Consider the following 19,682-nt stretch of genomic DNA (forward strand, 5'->3'; position numbering starts at 1 on the left):
GTAATTCGTGAATGGATGCAGAACAGAAATACTATTTAACATCAAGTATGGATTAGTTTGACTGCTTCCTGGAGTTGAAGAGTGTTAGAAGAAAAGAGCTTAATTCAGCCCTTATTTCTGCACATTTTAAACATCTTTAAACACATTACCCAATCTGGTGTCATACACACTTTTAACTTGAAGGCTTTTCAAGTACAACTGATGGCAAACATGTTTCAGCTCCATAATTGCTTTCTCTTCTTTGTCAAAACCAGTGACAGAACACAAGTCCCAGAGCCAATAATATTGATGTTAAAATGTGCTGTAAAAATTTTTTTTTAGGCTAGTGATTCTTGTTACTCTGGCAAGGGGTTATTTCAGCATCAGCCCGTTATTCTGGCTCTGAGAATAAATCTCAAAAGTTACCTAAATGTCCATAGGGGACACAACATGCTCTGCTTTCAGTTTTGCCTCTTACATTTTATCCTTTCATTTTTCTTCACAAGACAATGGTAAAGAGGACCATTTAGTACTGCCAATTACAAAAATATTTTGTTTTCAGACCATTGCTGTATTTTATTTTAGAGGCCCTTTCAATTATTTTCAGCTGAATTGTGTGGAAATATTTTTAATTTTACATATTTTGCTCGGAAAAAACCTCACATTAATGCATGGAATATGAGAAATCATTATTGAAAAGACTTCTTCAGTCTAAAGATTTCAGTTTTAGACAATGTTTTCTATTCACAACATAAATTGCATAACCTGAATGGTGTTCCCAGAACTTTGTACTCAAACTAAGCTCCACTGGGAAACTGCTAGTAACCAGTACTTTTTAAAGCACTTTTTTTGTGGATTGCATCTGTCTTTCCACTGGTGCTCTCACTACAAATGTGAATAAGACACACAAATCTCCCGCAGATCTGCTGGTTTTTGGCATGTCAAGAGAGGAATCATCAATAATAACTATTGATGCAAAGTCTACCCGGCAGTCAGGCACTAGTGGTGTCCCCCGGGGATCAGTGCCGGGATCAGCACTAATGTCTTCATTAACGATTTGGATGATGGGACTGTGCTCTTGCCAGTTTTGCAGATAACACAGCACTGGGAGGAGCTGTCAATGTGCTGGATGGCAGGGCAGCCCATCAGAGGGACCTGAACAGCCTGGGGAAATGGGCTGACAGGAACCTGGGGAGGCAAACAACAAAAGCAAATACAGAATTCCTCCATCTGGGATGGAACGACCCCTCACAACCCAGACAGGCTGGAGCCGAATCTCTGGGAAGGAGCTCTGCAGAAAAAAAAACCTGGAGGTCCATGTGGACAAGTTCACTTCAATCAGCACCGTGTGCTTGGATCACAGGAGCCCAGGAGGCTTTAGCCTGGGCTGTATCCTTGTGACACCAGGTGAGAGAAGTGATCATTCCCTCTGTTTGGCACTTGTGAGACCTCTCTGGGATAGAACATCCAGCCTTGTCTCCCCAGCACAGGACAGATATTCACATTCTGGAGTGAGTTCAGCGAGTGGCCTGAGATGGTTTAGGGGGCTGAAGAACATGATGGAAGAGGAGAGGCAGAGAGAAATGACCTATTAATCCTGGAAGAGAAAACGCTCACAGGATGTCCTTACTGCAGTCTGTGCTTCCCTGAGCAGGGGGTACAGGGCAGATGGAGTCAGATTCTTCTTAGAAGTGCACAGAAGTAGGATAAAGGCAATGGGCACAAGAAGGAACATAGGAAAGCAATTAGACAGAAAGAAAATTTTCTTACCATGAAAGTACTCAAAGGCCCAGGCAGCTGTGGAATGTCCCTCCCTCTTTGCAGGTGTTTAGGACTCACCTGGACAGATGCCACCACAATCTGATTTCCTTAGGCTTGCTGTTAGCAGGGGGTTGGCCTAGGTGACCTCTGGGGGTCACAATGAAACACAAATTATTCTAAGATCATCTAAATGATTGCTAGATACAGGAAGAAAAGCTACAGGGAGCTGTTGACAGTTAACCTGCAAATGGCTGAAAAACAACAGCAAGATAAACAATCTAATCACTATGGGCCTGCTGCCTATCTTTAAAAGGTCTTATGATTTTAGGATACACTTTAAAGGTAAGAAACACTGAAGTGATGAATGGACAATGAGATACTATCCTATATCAGACTACTAGTAGCACACCCTTGAAATCATTCAAGTATTTTCTTTGATAAGAAATTCCAGGAAGTTTAGACCTCCTGTGATTAAATAGCACTTCAGGTTTTTCAGGCTGAGGAAAACATTTAGTGCAATAAGTACAAAGCAGCAAGGGATCTGATTAAACCAAAGAACTGATAAATTGCACCAAAATGAGAAGGCTGAAAATTAGTTCATAGATGGTCTTTTCAAGGTCTGAAACTGGGACTACATCTCTTTAATATTTAATTTTGCCATTATCATTAAAAAGATGCAGAAGGTGGTATTTGTCAATGTCAAAGGTGGGACGTTATCAGCCTCATAGAAGACTGAAATATCCTACAGACTGAACTGAAAAATCTTTGGGATGACAGCATAGAAACTGGATGATATTTAATTGCACAGCACACAAAGCCATGTATTTAAGGAATTGCACCCAGCTGGAATCTACTAAGGAAAAAGATGTGGATGTGCTGGCAAATCACTCGCACTCTGTCTACAGAACAACACAACAAAAAGGCTGTAATTTTTTACTGACTTTTTTGATTCTTCTAGATTTCCTACCAGAGAGCAACCCTGAATATTGTACAGCTTTTCAGAACCAGCTTTTAATTTTTTAGAAACCTTCAGGCTTTCCATACAGCAAAAAGAAAAGTATATATGTGTGTGTGCACAGAGAAAGACATGGAAAAAGAGGAGACAGGGGAAACATTGAAGCACAAATATAATTTTTAGGGTTGGGATTTTCCATTTGAATAAACAACCATTAATTCCATGACACATGTCCAAATGTGTCCAAACACTGTTTTTGAAAGCTTTTGGTAACACCTTGAGTTCCACTAAGGAAGGCACTACTCCACTTAATGCTTTTGGAGGGACAGCAGGTGACATCTTGCCAGCTTTTCTTTTGGCGCTGTCATTTCCATGCTAGACCTAACCCAAAGATTTTGCATGCTTGAAATATTCAGCAAATGTTGTTGTTAGGCTGTGAAAGTCAGAAGTAACAATTTTCTTATATCGAATCATATTAATAAGTTCTCTTATTCTGCTCTGATAGTTTCTTATTTTATTATTATATACATTATTAACTATGCTAGCAGCAGGACATAACAAATGCAAAATACTTGTTCAGGAACAGTACTGTTTCCAGCAGGGAATAATTAAGAATGCATGTCAATAACATTTAGGATTCTAATGAATAAAAGATAACTCATGCAGGCAACTCAGAGACCTGCATAATTTTCTCCAAGAAGGTTAAAATGCATGATGAGTGCCTAATTCATAGGGAAGCACTTTTGGGTCATATATTCCAATAGTAGACAGGATGAGATCAAGGTTCAGGAAATATACAGGTTTGAAATTTCATCTTTCCTGCAGGAAGCCTTCAAAGGGATGTCAGAAATCTTCAGTGCAATTCACCTGAAAAGCAGAAAACACCTTGGAGAGGTGGAATTTTAGACCTTCAGCTCTTAGCAAAGAGAATGTATATCAAAATCAGAAACTTCACCTTGTTCTTGGGAGCACTGACTGCATTTCCCCAGCTGGATCTGAGTTGGTAAACAAGTGCTGAGCACAGCTGTGCTCCAATCTCCATAACAGCAGCAAATGAAAGCAGTAAAAAATGTGACCATCAAACTGGCTTTCTTTCAGACCCTCCACCATTTCCCTAATTCTCCTAATTGCCAGATGCAGCTATTTAGTTTTACATCCCAAAACGACTTTGATTTTATTTTTTCTAGAAAGATAGCAAAGGACAAAATGTCCTTTGGTTTCTGTGGCTGAGTTCATTTAGATTGTCTCATTTGCTTTAAACTTTGCTGTCTATGGCAAATGTGGGCTATAGAATTACTGGCTGAATCTTCTTGGATTCCACATCACAAAATTGTAACATTGTGTTTAGAAATTACTCCTACTTCCTTAGCACTCTTCATTTCAGCTGGCATTCTGCAGACATTTTGAGGGCAGGGGCAAGATGGGGACTGTGGGGAGAGAAAACAACAAAGAAAGAAAGTGTGAGGGCTGTGATTGTACAGAACACAGGCTTTAGACAGCCAGTACACAGACCCACTTACAGGGCTGCCTTTAAAACAGCAGATCTAAAAATTATCAGAAATTTCTAACACAAAAAGCACCAATAACACTAGTTTGCCAGTTTGGAATTTTTAGATGCCTGCCTTTCAGTTGCTTTGATAAAACCAAATGCTGAAGTGCAGTTCATGTCTTGGCATCATCTCCTTCCTTATGCAATTGAATGGTTTTCCCTAATTTAAATAAATAAATAAATAAATCTTAAAACTTGAACCAAACCTAGAGAATACAATTGGTTTTGGCTATGTTACAACTGCCCTCCCTACTAAGCAAGAAGACAACAGCCAGGAGTCCACATGAGGCACGTTAAGGTTTCCAGACTGGCATTAGGATGTGGGAGATCCCCAGGCACAGCCAGGCCTCTGCTGCAGGTTGGGACTGTTCAGGGGTGCTGTAAGGCACAGAGGAAATAAGGAGCTTTGTGTGGCCCACTTTATCACCTGTAGAAGACAGAAACAATTTTTCTGCCACTTTTTGGCAATGTTGTTCAAAATTATTTTCACCTCATAAATTATTTTAATCTTGCCTGCCATCTCACTTTGCCTATATCCATGCAGGGACAGACACTAACTAGCTTTGCTCCTATTCCAAGCTGGGGTGAGCTACAACAGCAGCATTTTAGGCAGCTTTACCTCTACCCCTGTGCTGTTGCCTAGACTACAATAGACAGACTGGATTTGGCCAGGTTGGTTCCTATGACGAAATGAACAATGAAATCTCTTCTGTCCCTTTGGGTGTTTTGTTTCCCAGCAGCACAGTCCCTCCCTAAGAACAAGCCTTTTCCCTTAGCCCACTGCCACGCCATGTGTAATGTAAGAGCTTGGTTTTCTTTGTTAGAGTCTCACTATCCCATTCCTCTCTTTCAACACATTTTCTTCTTCCTGTTACAAGGGAGGCTAATTTCTGTGTCCAATTTTACAAGCTGTATTTTTCTGAAAGATGATGGAGTATTTAATCCATAGGCAGTGATGTGAATTTAAGTAGGTTCCAGCGTCCTCCAGATTCTAGAGCTAGCTAATGCATTTCTGAACTTTTCAAGCTCTCAAGGATTAGCAACAAAACTTAGAAACGTTATCAGATTTTATAGATGAGTGGGTGTGATGATTGGCTCTCACAAATGAGGAACGGATATTATGTGTGTTAAGAGAAGTTTTGTTAAGGTTTAAAGTTCTTTTGATGTGTGACTCTGTCGTATGTGGGTGATCCAGGCCGGTTTTGGACCCCTCTTTGTTATCCTTTTAATCCTCTCTTCTCCCCTCGGTATTGTTGCCACCAGACAACCCTGGGTTGTCAGCGTCATCAGGGACATGTGGAGGGAGGGCTGTACCTGTGCCCCTTGCATGGGGCAGCTGGGGATGGGGGAACCTTGTACTGGGCTGGTGTGGTGTGACAACACCTCACCTCCCATCAAGTCACAGGGAGGTCTCCACCAATGGACAGAGAGGAAGAGTCAACTAACAGACTTTGGGAGGGGCCAGGGATATGTAAGGAAAATGTTGGAATATGTAGGACAGCTGATGAAAATGTATCTGGCTGACACAACACCAGGGGTATAAAAGGTGGAGCCACCATTTTGTGGATGAGCCTCTGGCAGTCGGCCACGCTCACAGAGCTGCCTCTTTTGCTTGGTGGATTTTTTATTAGTTCTCAATAAATTTATCACTCATTCCCGCCTAGGGTCTGAGTCATTTATAACATCAGAGCAAATCCTGCATTTAAATGCCAGGGAGTGAGTCAAAATAGACCTACAAGCATTTGTTGAAAACCCTCAATTGACATGTTTGTTTAAAGTCAGTATTCAAGGTGCTGCTGGGCCACAGGAGATATAATTAAAATAGTGTTTCTGACAGGGAAAACAAAACCCTTCAAGTTGATCTCTTAGCCACGCTCACTAACTGCAATGATTTAGCCCAGGGAATATGTGATGATACTTTTACATCAGAGCTTTTGAGGGAATTTTTTAAAGAACAAGCATGTGGTGGAGGTATATCAGGCAATTTGACATTGTAATATTGTCTGATCTCCACCAACCAGATTCTGCAACCGACAGCGGGAAGCAGGGCATCAGCTGGCAGTTCTAAATTCATATTCCAAAGGCTGAGGTACATTTTACAAGCCATCTGTGGCCTGCTCTCAGAGGGACAGAAGGCACACAGGAGTGCTTTGAATTCTAATGAGTGCATTGGCTTGTCAGTGCCCTCTGCACGGGCACCCTGTTTCCCTTCACACTCAAAGTTATTTACCTTGAAAATATAGTTAAGTCATCACTGCTCAGCTGAGGTGCAGTGCTTTCTGATATCTCAACCATATCCTTGCAACTCTCCTTTTTCCTCTCCTTCTCTGAGAAGACAGAGTTTCTTGCTTGCAATTAAGAACCTAATGAGGATGAAGAAAGAGCCTCTTTGCCAAAAATAGAGTTAGTGAAGTGCCAGATAATATTTCTCTAGTTTCTGAGAAATGCTACACAGCACTTACCAGAGGCCAAGTAATAACTTACTTGATTTCTCCATCTTTTCACTGACCAATCTTTGGACTCATGTAAGATTTGTCTCTCTGACCATTTCCTGGAGATCTTTCAGAGGAAATTGTTACTACTCCTGAAAAATATTCTGCAAATCCCAAACAGGAAGAGGATGACAAGAGAGGAGCTTCACTACAAGCAGAATAATTATATTAGAATTACTGTGGTGCAACTGAAGACAGTATTTGGCTCTAAGTCTTTGGTTTCAGGCTGTAAGTCCAAATGTCTTTCTGCAAACAGCAGTTACAGTACTTTCCAGCAAATTAGGCAGCATTCCAGGGGGATACTTAGGTTTACTGGAAATGATCTTTTAATTCTTTGCAAATGAAGGACTAAAAATTATGGTCAGGTCAAGAAGGTCTGGGGTGCACTTCAGAATGTAGATCAATAGCCAGAAAAATTCAAAATAGACTCCCAGCTAAGTGTCAGTACAGATTTTCTTCATGAAATGAGTAAAGTGCTGCTCTATTGGCAACCTCATTATTCACTACTTAGCAGATGCAGTAATGACTTTAGGCAAATGTGAATATTGAACCTGAAAGGTCTCAGTACTGTAAGCAGGAAACAAGCAGAAATGACAGTTGTGTTATGTCTTAGTCCCTCCGAGGGCCAACAGAGCAGAAAACAGGAACTCAGAATTTGAGCAAATCATCCTTCTAGAGCAGAACTGAGAGTAGAGGGGTGGAAAGTGAAGCAGAAAAAACTCTGTGGAGTACTTTCCTTGTTTACTGTGCCTTTCCTGAAGAGAGCAGGGGCCCTGTGAATGTGACACATTTCTAGTAATGTGCAGGGCTGGATGGGTCACACATCCCTGCTACACAACTGGTGAGGAAAACATGAACCATGGCTTCCTCCATGGAATGGCAAGCTGAGCAAGGAGAATGGTCTGGGAATACACATGGCAAGTCTGCATGAAATGTACAGACTGGACTTCATCAGCCAATGGTCTCTCCTTTGTTTAACAGCCTGAACAGCTACCTAGGCAGAGCTGGGTTATTCCAAGAAACAGTGGTTCTGACAGGGCAGAGCAAGCCCAAAGCTTCCCAAAAGAACAGAACTGATTATTTTGCTGGCCCAAAACCCCTTTGAGCAGCAAAACCTCAGTGCTGTGATACAGCTGGTTTGGGGTGGCAATGAGACAAGGCCAATGGAACAGAAATGGTCAGCAGGGTTTAACAGGAAATGGAAAATGAAAAGGATTCATTTGGGACCTTGGATAAGCTTGAGAACTGTGAACAGCTGAGTCGACCCATAAGTTTTCAGACAAGAGCTGTGTCATCAACAAGCTTTTTTGGGGTTTGTAGAAGGCTTTAAATGACTTGATAACTGCTTCTCCTGAAGCTCCATCTCTTTGCTTTTCCACAGTTCTGTGAGGAACAGCCACTCCTCTACCAGCAACGTCCTGAGAGGAGCTGGGGCTTGGTCTACAAGCTGAGAAATTAGTGGGGCTAGGAGGAAGGTGTCTGCCCATTTCCCAAAGTACCCCCTCCCTCAGCTGGGGCAACATCTGGATTGTGCTTATCCCAGTCTCCTTCAGCACAGGAGACAACCTCCCATGACCCTACACTGCCAGCTTCTTGCTACTGCTTTAAACTGTAAAAGTGGTAAATTACCCTCTCTTACAACCTCTGCCCAAAAGTGGAAGCCACTCTGCTGTGTTTTAAACAAAAGAAACATTTCTCTGGAAAATGAGAAAGTAACCATTCCTAAGATGAGATGAAAGAGGGAGCAGGGGTTTTGTGAGGAAATTGGCACTGTGGATATGGATGTAAGAGGTAAATGTAGAAGGCCTTCCTTAATGAGACCAATTTGCATAGATAGTAAGTCAGAAAAAGAAGTGAGAACCAGAATTCTGCCCATTTTCCTTACTATTTATCCTCTCTTGAGATAGGAAACACCTGTTCTTTTGGAAGCTGGCACATCTATGGACAACAACTGGAAATAGAAGCCATCAGACCAGGAAAAGTAAGAAAAGCAGTATCTTCTGTGGCCCTCTTAATACACTGTCATTTCATTGTAAAATAAATCTTATTCAGCTAGCAACTCTACTTTAACTTCAGTGCTTTAAGCAAAGGTAAACATGAAGAAGCACCTCTAGAACTAAATGATGCACAGAAAGGCTTAAAAAGACTATTTATTGTAAACATAGATTGAAAAACCTACCAGTCAGTGTTTGTAAGAAGTTTTTTCAGCTTCTGACTGGTGAAATCTTTTCACAAGAGTAAATATTCATCTTCAAAGATAGTAGGTTTTAGGCAATATTTTAAATGCTTCTTGGTTAGTTTGGTCTTTGTTGTTTGGTGGGTTGGTTTTCTCTACATTGTTAAGAGGATTCACACTACTACCAAGGTAGCTAAAGTTTGTGAATGAAAGCCAATTGCCAGCTTCAGAAAAAGAATGTAGAAGAAGTGAAATTTCTCTGATTCAAAACAAAGACTAGCACCCTGGTCATTCAACTTAGACCTCTGCCACAAATCTTCTTAGCAGATCAGAAAGACCTGAGGCAGCGGGTCCAAACCCTTTAAAGAATTGTACTCTAATTGTCAGGATGTTGAGGAAGTTTTCCTTACCAGTGCAATTTAACACACTCCCAGACTTGGAGGACAGTGACACTCTATAAGAACAATCCCTAGTCCACTGTGCCTGAGGCAGATGTTGCTGTGCCTATAGAAAAGCACTGAACACTGAGGAATGTAGTGGCTAAACTGTGAGCCTGTATAAATCTCACAGACTAAATTCTGACTTAATCCAACATAAGCTGTGAGCAAGTTATCTGCCCTTCATAAAAATAAAATCCCACAACAGTAAAAAACAGCTTGTTTCCCTAAGAAAGAATTCTACAGACTAGGACTGTTTCTCACACCTTTATTAACTACACCCAACCATCAAGTTAAAGAGAAAAACAATATCTCAAAACAAAGTCTTGCATGTACACACCTTGAGTGAACTGACCAATCATTACAGATTAACAGCTTATTACTGACCAATTAAAGATAAACACAAGATCTTTGTAAAACTCTATAAAAAGGGACATGTAAAATAAACTTAGAGCTTTTTCCACTCCATAAAAAGAGACTGTCTCATCTCTCTAAAATGAGATCAGCAGCGACAAAGGAATATATAAACAAAACTAATCTGAATAATTCCTTTAATCCTCTGGTAAATCAAAACTGAATTTCTAGTTATACAACCCAGCCCTGCCCTGTTGCTTGAAGTTGCATGGGATTCTTTCATATGAACAGTTTATTTCCCTCCCATCATTCAGTGTGAATAAAATAGACATGTACAATTAACTGACTAGTGAGATAAAAATCTCAATGTCACAACTCAAGCCTTTTGTGCTCAATCCTAGGGAAAAAAAAGTGAACAATTAATAGGCAGAAGAAGCTGTCACAACCACCAGCAATGATTCCCAAAAAGAACATCCCTCTGCCAAACACAGATTCTCAGACCAACAAGCAAATTACAGGGAAAACTGAAGCAGCTGAAGACCACTCTGAATTCTGTCTGATCCTGTTTTGTTTGCAAGTGAAAACTCTTGTTGCACTATCTGGACCATTTTCAAAAATGTTAGATGGGGTTGTCATTTCCCAACAGAGTGAGGGAAGCTGCTCTGCAAGAGGCTGTATTTTAGTGGCATCTGATTTACTGTCATGAGGGCAATGTGTTGCAGATCTCGGCCTTAGTTCAATTTAAAACTGGAAACACCAGAGCTACAGCTAATTTAGCTAAGGGTAAGCTAGAGTAAACTATAATTTCCAAAACAAGTTATTTGTATGATGTGTGAGGAGGAACCTTGCTGTTTGCTTCAACCATACTGAGCAGAGAATTTAAAAAATAAAGGAAAACTTGCACAGGGAGGAATTCTTCCCAGGCTCCAGCTCCCTTTGGATTGTCTCTCCTTGCATGTAAATTTTAAACTCTTGTTGAAGGTCATGGCGTGGAAAAACTGAACAGGACTGGTTTTGTGGTGTCCTGAAAACCACAGTTCACATCACCACTGCTTCTTCATCTGTGTCATTTCCTTTGCACATCAGCTACTATTCAGCTATGTTAAAAAAAAAAAAAAAATCAAGCATCTCACTGGTTCAGTGATCTCTGATCTCTTGTTTACAAACATTTTCTGTGTCCTTCTTAAATGCATAAGCAAAATGTACCATCAGTGGGAACAGGGCAGCCTTTTGTGCTTTAGGATGTGGTAAGTGCAGAAGCACTTGGCATTTTGCAGCGTTTCCCTCTCACGAACGCTTGCCTGCTCTGCCTCCCTGTGGTCACCGCTGTCCCTGCCATATCACAACGTGTCCTCAGAGCTTAGAGGAAATCACCTCCTGCAAGGATTGCCCGAGCAACTCATTCCTTGGACTTGTTCAAGCCTGAAAATATTTTGGAATAAGCCAAAGGATGCTGTGGAGGCCAGAAGCATCATCAGTGGCAAAAAAAAGCATTTCAGTAATGCCAGTTTCTCTAATGCCTCTCTGATTATAAAGAAATATTTTAAAATACCACATAAAGTAAGAAGCATTGCAGAGTAAATTAGCTGAATTCTGAGCTTGACTAACTGAATTACATTTATTCTAAATTAACATATTAATCTTTCAGAGTGAGGCTTTTCAAAGGAAGCGTTTATAAATCTTTTGGCTGCAATTTGATTAAACTTCTCCTTTTCTGGTGTAAAGCCCTTTTTTTTTTAACACTGGTATATTATGCATGTTTTCTTTCTAGGATAGGTTAAAGGGTTTGCTATTAGCCTTTCCTTTTGATTTACAACAAAGAAGGAAAACAAACTGCTGGGAATACCGAAGCACTTTGGACACTTTAGAACAACTTTCATTATTATATATAAACATTCACAATTGATTGCATAAAACAACCGTATTTAGAACATTTTCAAAACTCATTCTTTCTCCTGCCCCTTGAAACATAGCTCACAAATGGTGATGATCTATGGAGCTGAATTTTCAGTGTTTAAATACCATGGGTGGCTTTTAGTATTTTTAACAAGTCTCGCAAGGGCTGGGCTCAGTCTCTACTTCACTGCACCACTAGAGGGCAAAATGTTCTCACAGAACTGCTTAAAAAGACAGAAAAAATACATTCAAGTTGTTAATTTTGAAGGTACACAAAGTGTTTTGAAAACAAGAGGATTACAAAAATGAGAAAGAGATATTATAGTCCCCAAAACTCAGACAAAAAAAAAAAATTGTATCTCTGGAAACGGTGTTTCATCTTGAGCCAGCAGTGTGTCCTGGTGGCCAAGAGGGCCAATGGCATCCTGGTCTGGATCAGGAATGGTGTGGCCAGCAGGAGCAGGGAGCTCATTCTCGCCCTGTACTCAGCACTGGTCAGGCCACACCCTGAGTGCTGTGTCCAGCTCTGGGTGTCTCAGTTTAGGAAGGACGTTGAGACACTTGAGCACGTCCAGAGGAGGCAACGAGGCTGGTGAGGGGCTGGGAACACAAACCCTGTGAGGAACGACTGAGGGAGTTGGAGGTGTTTAACCTGGAGAAAAGGAGGCTCAGGGGTGACCTTGTCACTCTCTACAACTCCATGAGAGGTGGTTGTAGCCAGGTGGCATTGTTCTCTTTCTCCAGGCAGCCACTGACAGAGTGAGAGGACACAGCCTCAAGCTGCACCAAGGGAAATACAGGTTGGACATTAGGAAAAAGTTTTTTACAGAAAAGGTGATAAAGTATTGGAATGGTCTGCCTGGGGAGGTGCTGGAGTCACCATCCCTGCATGTGTTTAAAAAAAGACTGGATGTGGCACTCGGTGCCATGGTTTAGTTGAGGTGTCAGAGCTGGGTTGGATTAGATGATCTTGAAGGTCTCTTCCAACCCAGTGATTGTGTGATTATGTGATTCTTCAGCCTGAGATCCTCCATCTGCATTTTTCAGCTACTCTAGAGTTATCAAACTAGAATAAAATTCTTCTATAACTACAAAGAAATAACAATGCCCTGTGGGATGCATATCTGTCTCAACTTCAGGAAAATAGTTTTAGTACACTATATTTTGTTCTTTGCTAATGAATTAATGCTCAAAATACCAATAGGCAAAGCTTCTACACACAATTCCTATCTGTTAATGCAGAGTCTAAATCAGATCAGCACATATGTAAGGAGATTTTTTTCCCATTTTTTTTCAATTTGAATAAATGAAGAAAGGGTTTTTCCTCCCTCCACAATCACACAAATACAGACCATGAGCATTTGGACAACTGACTTTCCTCTTTCTCTCAGCACCACAGTCTGAGAAAGGCTGTCCTCACTCACAGAGACCAATTGCCTTCACTGCTATTCATATTAATGTGTGGCGTTTTGGTAGCATCAAAAAGTGAAATGTGAATTCACCCATATTTTCATTTCAAAGAGTTCTCCCGAGATGAGGATAAGACAACAAATATTTATGGATACAACAGAAGTAGTGAGAAATCAGTGATAATTGGTAACTCAACACATATCACCTGAAAAATTTTCCTCCAGTGCTACCTAAAAAAATTTATCATGGTTTTAAGGCTTGAGTCCTCATGGGATAACTTTTTCATTCATAATAAAAACAATACAGAAATTTTAGTCATTAGTCTGAATTTCCTTTCTTACACTTTTACTTTCTCTGTGTCCCCACATGAAGTCCTACAGAGATTTTGGACATGCAAAAGTAAATCCAGAGCTGCCCATCAAGGGCAATCTTTCGCCTTTCTCCATCCTAAGTACTGGGGGAAAAAAAAGACAGAAAAATTCTAACATAAATAAATGTTTTGCATCCGAAAAAGTGATAGAAGAATCCTTCTCAAAGGAAAGTGGCCTGTAACTGATGCAGATGCTCCCTCATGACTTCACTGGGCTATCAACTCGTGTAGAAGAGTGAGCTTGAATGATCAGTTAAAATGAAATTTTGGATGTAGCAGTATAGGGAGGAGGACTTGATTGAGAGGAAATTCTGTTTAATCCAACTGAGTAAAGTTTTCCATTTAAATGCATTCCTGCAGTAAAGGAAAAATAAACTACATCTGATGTGTTTAACAATAACATGTATTTAATCATAAGATTAGTCCCACAAAAGGATCAAAGAGTTTTCAGAAATTGCAAAACAACAGGCCCTGCACTGATAAGAAAAAAATGGGATTTCTTTCTCTTTACAAAGCAGTGTTGCTAGAATAATCCCTTACCAGTGCTTTTGTAAGTGGTGTTCTGAGAAAACTGGCCTGAACTGGCTCTCAGTCGTTCACATATCCTACTTTGAGCTTCTCTGGCCATGAGATTGAGTTCATCTTTTAATTAAACACTGGTTTTAATAATTCGCCAGCAGATTTCTCAGGAACTGCTGGTACTAAGCTCCTTTCTACTGTATTACTCATACCTAGATCAGAGAGATAATTGATGCCCAGCTCCATCAGGACAGGCTGTGCAAACAGGGGTGACTTGCACTTTTAGTGGTCCTGTTCTTCACACTAGGAGTGCTGGATGCTGCTCCAACACCACAGAACAGCCATGAGCCTAGGTGTCCTCTGTATGTGGGATACTTTCACCAAAATAAAAAATCTTATCTTCCAGACACCTCATGAGCTGGACTGCCCTGCTGGGAAAGAGTGCAATTCAGAATGGATCTCACCATTGGCACTCATGAGGAACCAGTCACTCAAAGTACAGCAAAAATGCAGCTGCTACTTCACCTCCTCCTGCAATTACTGATGTAAGGCCCTACAACACATGAGGCATAACTGCTGCCTAATTCAATCTGAGTAAATCTTTAGATGCTTTTCTGCTTCCTATATCTGAATCAGAGGAAATAAAGCTGTGTAAACATCTGTTTTTCTAGTACTCTGATATCTGAAAACATTTTGAAAAGCATCATTTTGCTGCTGTAGAAATCCTTGCCTTACCCATATCTTAAGTACAGCATGCAGTTATAGTCTCTGCATCCCAAAGACACAAATTAATTAACAGAAAGTAAATATAAGGGAAACTAAACAGATCAGAAAGATATGTGGCAATGTTTCCTAGGTGTGGATAATTCCTAGAGCTACAGTTATCATGTACAGTTTTTACAACCAGTGCCATTGTCCCCTGTTCTTTAACTCAGCAGGGAGGATTGTTGCCTACCTTACTTGATAAAAGGAAAGTATTCCCACAGGCATAAGATTGACCTTAACTTTGCTAATTCCTTCCCTTTCTCTGTCCTATTTATGTACTTTCCCCAGTGTAGGGTATCTTCAAGCATGACAGCCTGTGATTGATTCAAACTGGTCCGGCTGCTTTATGAAAATTACATCCTATCAGCTTAAATCAATTAAAAAGAACAGGTTCTAAGGGGATAATAATATTGGAGTAAAGGGATTTTTTCCCCAAACCAAAGGTGTCCCTTTCATTTGTTTTCAAATAAATTATACTATTTAATATCAATTACTGAGATAGAAAAGGTACAGAAGAATACAACTGCTTGAGCTGACAACCACTCCCATGGAAGCCTTGCTGAGTGCCACTGATTTAATTTTGAACAGGCTTGCTCTCACTTTCTCTAGAACATGCATTCCACACATTTATTTGAAGAAATCTGACTCTGCTTTTTAAATCTGGGTATAGGAAATTAAAGATTCTCTCACAGAGAAGTTGATTCTGTACAGATAAGTGAGATACAGCCCCAAGACTTTCTCAATGCCTTGTACCTGCAGCACTATCACTTTCTGTCTGTTTCACACTGCACCCAAGTGTGTGGCTTTGCACAGAGCTGGCATCAACCCTTCCCTGATGAATATTCTTCACAGAAAGGAATTGTTCTGCTAATTTTGTAACCTTTTTTAAAGACACTTCCATTTCACTTGTAGGCAAAAAAATACAGGAAAATCTGAGAAGGTCTGATTACTTCTGAACGATTCTGAAAATGATTACATAACTGATTTCCTTGATTTAACATTTTGTGCTTTCACATTGCCTTCTCCAGCACTGCTGATAACAACACAGCTGGCTGGTTTTCATAGAAGGATTTTTAGGAATTTATACAACACATAATTGCAGCAGTTTTAAAAAAGGCTGCAGTTTTCAGCTCTGCCCTGCTGGAAGGCACCATGAAACACTAATAAAGCACATGCTTCTCTGCTTTTGGTCAAATACATCTTTGCTACAACAAATTATTTTTAGGCCCTTTCCTACCATAGGTTGGGCCTGCTTCCAGCTGAAGCTGGGCTCAGAGTGGGTTGATAAACACAGCTCAAAGCTTGGCAGAGAGGAACTCAAAAGCAAGATGGAAGGCAAGTCAAACAGGTGAAGGGTGGGGAAAGTACGTTAAGATTTAACAGTATCAGCAAAAGAGAATATGTCAGTAACTTGGCAGTTAAGAGTTCAGGATCAACTACCATATTCAATTCATATTGCTGTAGATTCATTTGCTTTGATGAAAAGCTGCAAGTAATTTGATAACTGCCTGAAAAACACTCCTTCCAGTACAAGTTCTGCTTTGCCTTATCATGAGTTGTCAACACAACAATTCTCCTCAGAGCTATTGCAGGTCAGACAGGTGCAGAACACAAAGGCCAAACGTGAATCCTTCTACATATGCAAAGGAGGGGAATAGTACAATATGCCTTTAACATTATTTCTGGCCTAAATTAGGACTTCTGAATTCCCATTCTGCAATTTTTTGAAAAACTGGGGTTTTTTTTCCCATAATCTCTATATGTTTTTCTTAGATAAGCTCTAAGATATATCTCCTGTTGAGAAACATTTCCATCTAACTTCAGAGTGAAATACAAGCTTTGCACAAACATGCAATCTAACTCCCAAGGAAACCCACCACACTACAGGGCAATCAAATCCAATCAATCTTCATCTTAACTTCATCCATATCAAACTGAGAACACTTTGTCCTTCACCTCTGTGATTTTTCCAGGCAGCCCATACAACCACTCTTTCTTTCTGCTCCTCTATTCTCAGCAGTGATATTTCCAGCCAAGCTTTTCCCAATGCAAATGAGAGCAGTGAGATTGTTTTGCACTGCTACCAAGGATCTTCCTCTCAAGGATATCAGCAGCTGTTAGTGTTAGCAAATCCAAAGTTCAAACAACTGTCTCCATAGCATTACTGTTCTCCATAAATCTCCCTTTGATCTTGAAATCAAACAAGTTAACCAAAACAAGGCCTCTAGCTACTCTTTGCATCAAAGAGCTCTCCATTTTCTCTGAGTTTTACTTGTTCTCAGGATTTTCAGCTAAGGAAAACACTTTGATATATAATCTCTCATATTGGTCACAGCTCCATAAAACAAGTTCTGTTTGTGTTAAAAATTGAAAGTCCACTCACTGCTTTCCATGAAAAAAATATTTTCTCTCTTCAAAAGCAAACAACGTAAAAGTAGTTTACCAACAAGAAAAAAAAAACTTCAGTGAAAGTGAAAATACTCACTGCTAGTAAAAAAACAGCATCTTGGGCTTTAAGCTGTCTGACTTCCTGTCCATTCACTAGTTGACATTTTCTCTCTTCCTGTTTGAGTTACAGAGGTTTGAACCAGATTCTACCCAACTTTAGCCAAGCAGGCCTCTTCATCATTACATGTTCTGGCAAACCTGTCACTTAGAAATTACTACAGTCTAAAAAGTTTTGAGGTTCTCAGCAGAAGAAATACTAGCAGGGAAACTGCCTTTCAGAGAAGTGCTGCAGCACAGATTGTAGTAACAAATGCATTGTGACTCAAGGCAATGACTGTGTGTGGATGGGAGAGGCAAAGCAACAAGGGTAAGGGGAAAATCTGGAACAAATCAATGTTTTATCAATGTCCTACTGAAAAACCTACCACATTTGGCACCTTCTTTCTCCGAATACACAGTTGAACTTTAAGTCCAGCAGAGCAGTGCAGTGACTGTCCTCATGTTGCTATGCACTTCCTTGAGGAAGGAACTGACTGGTGAGTATGAGGACAGTCTCCAGGCACTCACCTCTCCTGCACCCACCTGTTCTACACTCACTTCCAGCCCAAATGCTCCCCATGCACAGCTGGTGAGCCACAGCATGTCCACAGTCAGCAGCCAAGTAGGAGAACAGAAAGATAGGGAGGGAACAGGTTTTAGCTCATCTGTCTTATCTTCTTGGAAGTGCAAGCTGGTTCTCTGTCTTTAATAGGGTTTGAAATATTTCTTAGGAAAGCAGAAACGTGTCACTGAACCCAGGCCTTATGGGTTTTGCTGATAACAAAAATAGTTTTTCACATTCTTCAAAGCATATCTCAACATAACTAATGGTACAGCACTAATCCTCCTCTCCCTTGGCATTCATACCCACCAGAGATCCACTGACCATGTATTTATACCCAGTACTGCACTACAGCTTAGAAAAACTCAGACTTAGCTCTAGAACTCCTTACAAACCTGTGAGAATTATAATATTTGATTTTACACTTAAATTTCAAAATATCAGACTGGCAGTTTTAATAATACCTTAGAGATGGCTAAGTCTTTGTTCTGCTAGGTTTAATATACCAGAAATTCAGGCATACTGGATGCAAATGCATGCCTGCAAAAAAAATTATCATAACACAGTTGCAAAGCTAGTTTTGGATATTTTGATGAAAATTTGGAGACATACTGGAAGTTCTGACTGTGTAAGTGCCCATAATATGACCCATTTAAAATGCATGTTATATAAGACCTCAAGAGAAGAGCATCATGCAGTGGAAGGAAGGTAGAAACAGGCTGCCTTTGCTCTGAACCTTCAGGAGTAATTCACCAAGCCTTTCCCTGAAGCATCTGCAGAGTTGTGGCTTTGGGGTCACCAGATGTGCTTGAACTACTTCCTTAAAGCACGTTAGTAGGAATGTTTCAGAAAGGAAAATGGGAAAAAATACTATGCATTGAGCTATTCTCTTCCAATGTAGCCACACAGAGATGCTGTTTTTGCAACACACTTCCACTGCAGGCAATAGCTCATGTAAGTTAATACTACAATAAAAACATATGTTCATGCAGTTAAGGAACTTAATAATTTACTGCAGTTTTCTCTGTGGTCTGGATTGTGGCTAGCAAAGAGTTAAAACAAGGAGCATAGACAGAGCTCTAGGCAGTAGAAAGCCAGTTTGCACTAATTCATTTGGGGCTCTAAAGGAACTGTTCCATCTTCTGCTCTAATATGTTAAAAGATGGATGTGTCAGACATAAAATATAATCTGTGCTCTTGCTGTAGGCAATTCTGCTTGTAGGGCTCTTGCAGAAATGTTGTTACAATGGGTCTGCATCTGCTCCAAACCTTTCCTACAACACTGACCAGGCACAGAAAAAAGCAGCTTTCTTGCTTTGCATACTTGCCATAAGCATGGAGAAAGGAACAAACAGGGAGAGAAGAAGCATCAATACAGAGACAAGAAGGCTTTAATTGGCTCAGCACTTACAGAAACGCGGCCTGTCCCTGCTCTTGTCAGAAGGCTGGAACAGGAGCTCCTGCCAAGCTCTGTACAATCAGTAAGTTTCCACTCTCTGGCTGCATGAGCATACATTTTTGTCTCCAGGAGGAATGTGAGATCATCATGTGAATAGGAGTGGTGCAGAGTCCAAAGGGCTCCAATGAGGACAGCCAAAGACACTGATGAAAACTGTGTATCTAGAGAACTTGAAAACACCCCTCATAGGAAGAGGACTTTGTTTATTAAGATAAATACAAGAAAGGGAACTGCTGTCAATTACAACAGCTCCAGTTCCAGGTCATGGAAGCACTTAGCACTGAACCACTTTTCTGAATCCAGCTGGTTTTATCTGAAAGTAAATGCCAAGAAAAGAGGAGAACCAATATGTCAGACTGTTGTTAGTCTCACTTCACCCTTTCTCTGTAAATTTAGATCCTCCTAAAAGCTATCCTCCTCTTTTCCTCATTAAAACATTCAGTAACTTTGCCCTTCTGTACAGAAAACTGAAGTTCACTGGATAGACACCCTAAACCTCATTGTCACATTC

General features: G+C 40.5%; 1 protein-coding gene across 2 annotated transcripts in view; it reads right to left on the bottom strand.

The window, feature by feature from the left end:
- Positions 1–19,292, bottom strand: part of PXYLP1 (2-phosphoxylose phosphatase 1) — an 84,884-nt gene extending 65,592 nt beyond the window's left edge. For both annotated transcript variants that reach the window (XM_083868403.1, XM_083868402.1), the window contains exon 1: positions 19,124–19,292. The gene's annotated coding sequence lies outside the window, so the exon portion shown is untranslated. The remainder of the gene's footprint in view (positions 1–19,123) is intronic.
- Between the last annotated feature and the right edge of the window lie 390 nt (positions 19,293–19,682).

This window comes from Zosterops lateralis (assembly GCF_965231275.1).
Source record: "Zosterops lateralis genome assembly, chromosome: 10".
Taxonomy (NCBI): Eukaryota; Metazoa; Chordata; class Aves; order Passeriformes; family Zosteropidae; genus Zosterops; species Zosterops lateralis.